The sequence below is a fragment of the Rhinolophus sinicus genome, chromosome 1 (genome assembly GCF_057876585.1).
Source record: "Rhinolophus sinicus isolate RSI-liver-muscle chromosome 1, RSI-T2T, whole genome shotgun sequence".
Lineage (NCBI taxonomy): Eukaryota > Metazoa > Chordata > Mammalia > Chiroptera > Rhinolophidae > Rhinolophus > Rhinolophus sinicus.
Window position 1 is genome coordinate 159362097 of NC_142501.1, and position 5722 is coordinate 159367818.

Sequence of the window (5722 nt, forward strand, 5' to 3'; positions counted from 1 at the left end):
CAGTTCACAAAGAAAAAGGCCAAAGAGATTAATTCTAACAAATACTGCTGTTTGCCTAGGACATCAACATGATTTGATTGAAAAAGAAAAATGTGCACAGATTACACTGACCAGTACTGCCACTCTCTCAAGATGACAGAGTGGAAGGTGCCCTGCCATAGCCCACCATCCCTGGAGGTCAGGGCAACTTCAGAGTCTGTACCAGAAGAGGTTATTTTTATCTCATCCTCTGCAAGTCATTCGGCCCACATGGTCTTACCAGATTCAAAGGATGCCGGGACAATACGGCTGCCTCAGGGTCTTTGGAACAGGGATTTCTCCGTATTCTTGCCTCGGCTAATCAATTCTACCCCCTCTGGAAGTACACGTAACTCTTGAACAACACAGGTTAGAACCGCATGGAACTACTTCTAAGGGTTTTTCTCAACAGCGTTGTTCAAGGGTCAAATGGAAGTTGGGAATCCGTGCACACCGAGGGCCGGCTTAAGTTATGTGTGGACTTTCAACTGCGCAGAAGTTTGTGCCCCTTACCCACCCCACCCCCTTCAAGGGTCAACTGCATAAGGGTGAAAGCCTCCACCCTTCTCTCCGTGGCTTCATTACCCACCCCATCAGAGGTGTTCCCTGACAGTGATGAGATTTGGGGGAAAGCCATTGCACAGGTGTAGGTAGCCTAAGCCCTTTCCAGCTCTAGCTTTGCTTGGAGCTGTGGCAGTGTATAGGACTCACTGCTCCCTTCGCAGGGCAGAGCCTCCCCTGTGAAGGAAGGGCTGTCGCGACTATACCAGTAAATTCAACTTAGAATAAGGAAGAAGCAAACTCAGTTTGGTCGTGGTTCCAAGTCACAATCTCCTTTTCCCATTACCAGCAATATCTGACTCGCAGATTTACATCTCAACTGATTCAGAACTCGGAGGAATATAACCCTTAAAACTTTAAGAGAAGGCACCGATCATATTAAGTTCCATATCAGGCACTAGTTGCTCTAACGGAAATCAGAACTCAACAAGGGAGATCAATTTAACATTTAAATAGTCTAAGCAAGGCAGACTGGAACAAATGCCAATCGGAGATTTCAAGCAAATGCTGTTGTGATGCCAAGTGGGAGGTGGGGAGATAGGGTGGTGGATTGTCCAGGGCAATCAGGGATGGGTTTCCAAAAGACATCTGATGTTGTGACCAGGCCTTGGGAGAAGACCCAGAACTGTTTTTTCCAAGTTTTCCAGGCTCTGGCAGGCTCAGCTCCTCCAAGTCCCCACAGGAGGATGAGCCAACGGCCAGGCCCCACCTAAGCCACCTCTACTGGCAATGGTTGGAACCGCAGCAGCCTCTACACAGGCTGAAGGACTGTTTCACCATACTTAGCTCATTTCAAGGTTGGACTTGAAGAAAAATAGAATATGCAAGATGAGGAAAAGGACAAAGAGTTAAAATGGGACAGAAAGCTTGGAAGCAGATGGGTGATTAAGGGATGTTTTGACTCCAATTTGAATATCAGATGTTGCTTGCCTCTGGGGGGGGGGGGGGGGGGGGAGTGCAACCAGCCTGATGCTTTGATCCTGATCAGAGGTTAACAGGAGTACATGCTTGGCAGGCCTAAGCAACAAAATCTGAGCAAGGGCACTGCTTAATAAATCGGGGAATGGCAGGCACTGCCCCAGAGACGCTGTGTATTACATATCACAGAGCGGGCCTGTTAACTTGACATCCACAGGAATTTAACTGCTTATTCTAAAATAGAGAGCATGTAAATCACAGACTTACACTGACCGTACTTTTGTGGGTCAGTGTGGGAGCCTGGCAGAACCAAGCCAAATAGTTGTCTACAAAAGGCTTTCTAAGATCTCCTGACTTACTGAGTCACTTGACACCACTGTTGGAAATCAGCAAAAGCACTCCTGTAGCACTGTCACCCATCCACCTCTCCTAGGCCAGGAATAGCTTGAGATTACTGTTTTACTTTTTTTTTTTTTAAATAACCCAGCTCTAGATACTCTGCCTGGCACATAACTGGTGCCAAATAAAATTTGTTAAACGGGATAAATGAATACATGAACCTACCAACCAGATTCCAGCATGACTTAATTGATTCCTATCTTCTGGGGGTCTTTTCAAGAAATCTTGGCATATATATGTGTACACATTTCTATCAGATTCTTAAATACAGTGAAAACTTGGTAACAAGTTATTTTTCACTCTCACTAGGAATTTAAAAAATTCTTACGAGCAAGCTATTATGAGATGAAAATCCCCACCACTGTCCTCAAAAAAGTAACAGACCCTTTCTCTCACCCCCAACCTCCCTGGGTAAGAGTGCTTCCACAGCCCATCTTCTTAGCTCCACCTTAGCACCCATCAGTTAATCTCCTGTGTTTTTCTTCCTGCTAAAGGGCTTTCAGCAGCTTTAGTTGTACCCCACCACCACCCCTGCTTTGTCCACAGGAAGCTTTAGATACACTGTTTCTTATATAATGTTGAAATGAGGAGGGGGAAGGCAGAAACTGAAGGAAATGCTCAGTCCTTTAAGACTGATACAAAGTGATGTTGTGTAGAAGAGGGAGAAGTTACAAAAGAATTTCGGATATTAATTAGCATTCACGGAAAAGGTAAACTTTGAGCTGGACTGTGAAGAGGAGGCAGGCCTGTACCAACTACATTTTTCTAAAGATGACTGTTCCATCAGGAAACCATGTGTGCAAAGGCAAGGAGCGAAAAATCAGAGATGTGTTTAAGTACATATAAATGAATAATGAAAAATAAAATTGAAACCATAAAATTGTAACAATATTGTTAAGACTTCAAAGTGAGGCATCCCAGCTTAATTAAATACACAGCTCCAAACCTGTATTTTATTTTGACCAAAATTAGAACAAGTCTAATAAATTTAGGAAAAGTAATCTAGCAGGATGGATGTGAAGGGAAACAGAGTGAAATCAGACGTAAGATAACCAGGTAACCAGCTATAAGACTATTATGGGAATGAAAAGGGATGCATAAGAACAAATGAAAAAAGCCGACCTGCCCATAGGTAGCATACAATCCAAAGGATTCCCGAATGTTAAACACAAGGGGAAAATCCACATGAAAATTACAGTAACTATAATGCAAACAGCAAAAATTTTGAGAACTTAAATAGAGATGATTACTTTTAAAAATGGCATAAAATTTTGAACATCTATTATTTCAAATTAATTAATTTCAAACTAATTTACTCACTACTGAACACCTATTAAGTACGAGGCACTAATAAGGCTGTTGGCTCCTCAGTACTCACATCATTTTGATTCATGACCAAAATTTTTCAAAATTAAAAAATTAACCATGTATACAATATGAAAATAAGTGTTAGTGAAAAAAACCAAGGTTTAAAAATCTATGACACCATGAATGGCTGGGTAGCTCAGATGGTGCTCTTAACAACAAGGTTGCCGGTTTGATCCCCGCATGGGCTCCTGTGAGCTGCACCCTCCACGACTAGATTAAAACAACTACTTGACTTGGAGCTGATGGGTCCTGGAAAAACACACTTAAATAAATAAATAAAAAGTTTAAAAAAAAATCTATGACACCGTAAACATACTACATACTTCAAACGTGAACTAAAGTTAATAACATACAGAACTCCACAGACTGCTTAAGAAGACTCTAGAAACTGCAAGATAAAAATAAACCAACAATTTAATACACACTTCTTATATGATAAAAGTGGACAAGGAGGTTGTGTGCACCAAGAAATTCTCATCCATATTGAGTTACTGGTTTTTAAAATAAATACACTAAAATACAAATTTTTTGGCACGGCAACCTTATTTTAGGGACAGACAATTCTACCATTCCTAAGATCAGACTAAGTATGTAAGGTTCCTGTAAACCTTTGAACCATTTCTACGAACAGGAAAAGAAAAGAATTAAGTTATCTGTCAAAATGTTATCAGTAGTTATCTCTGGAAGACGAGATGGTGTTTTTTTACTTTCTTATATTATTTCCTACAATAAAGATATTTTCAATAAGAAAAAGCCAAAAAAATTTTAAGATTTTCTATTTTAAGTTATTACATACGGAGTGCTAAGGAACTTGTGATTGTGAATGAGATGTGTTGAAGAATTTTAAGCACTGAGTTGACATGTCATGGAAAAATCCTTGAAGAAACCCGGGGATCTATAGCCTAGACTTCAAGGGCATTTGAAAACTGCTTCAAGTACTTGACTAGATATCATAAATAAATAACTCTGTACTAATTCTGCATTATTCTGGACAAATTTAGATCCTGAGTTGAAAATACAAGTAATCAGATTTTGAATTAAAATAAGACGTCTAAAAATGGAAGGTCTATCAAATCATGAGCACCTCCATAATAAATGACTTAGCTATCAAGGGTAGTTTAGCAACACAGAAGTGTAGTACAAACGCAGTGTAGTACAGTGGGTTTGGGGTCATAGACCTGAAATTGATTCCCAGTCCCAACATTTAGTACCTATCATTTACTTGAGCATGTCATTTAAACTCGGAACCTCAGCTTTCTCATCTATAAAATGAAAACAACAGAATTATTGTAATGATTAATATTAATGCATAAGCCTAGCACATAGATTCTCAAAACACAGAACTTTGTTACTATTCTATACTCACACCTACTCAAAGATCCAATCAATGACTCTATGATTAAAAGCCATAATATGATTTACACTAGTTTAGCAAGATGAGATAACAGAAACAGAAAGTATTACATCTGGAAAACTACTCTTTCCTTATCTGTATACTGAGTGGTAACACCTAACAAGAGATCTCATTCCTTCCCTGAATTAAGACCAGTACTGCTGCTCTGCCCAGGCCAAGGAAACAGATGAAGGGAGAAATCACAAGAAGAGTAGGACACAGAACAGGAAGGCAAGACACAATAGATAAGATCTGGGCCCAAAACTGGAAATCAATACTGCTGTCTTTATCCAGATAAAGATATTTCAACAAAAGAATAAATAAATATATCAAAAATGTTAGGATTTCTAGTTATAAGACTATATTCCTTATTCACAAAAAGATTCAACTAGCTCAAAGTTAGAAATGTAATGGGTGTTTAATAAATACCTGTTGATTGATAAGTACACATTTTACTTCCTAACCTTTTTATAAAGAGGCTAAGTTGGATATTGGGATACTAAAAAGTTAGGATCACTAAGTATTCCTGAATTAAGAGGTATATTTAATTCCATTACATGAGTCCAAAAAAGTATTATAAAATCTTGCCAGGAATATTCTGTGCCCCTTCTACTCATCCATACCTACTTACAAACATTTATAAGAGAAAGAATCCACCGACTTACAACAAAGACAAGCACTGCATGCATAAAGAAAAACAAGTAAAAAGCTAGTTAAGAATGAGGAACACGCGAATGTACCACAAATAAGGGCAGGGACTTTGTCTATATTGTTCTCTGTTGTCTCTACAGCATCTAGAACCATACCCAATACAAAGTCGTTGCTCACTAAATGCTTACTAACTGAATTATTCTTCGAAGAAATAACTTTGGGAACCAAAACAAAACTATTTTCAATGTTGATGGTTTTCTTAAGGCTTGGAAGAGTTCTATTATTTCACCTTTTTCCCAACTACACTTATGGAAAATTACCTCAAAAGAAAGAAAAGAGGATTTCTTTTACATTATGACTATACTGCCCTAATTGAGCCCAAAACAGGTAACATTGAAAAAACTTCCTATAAAA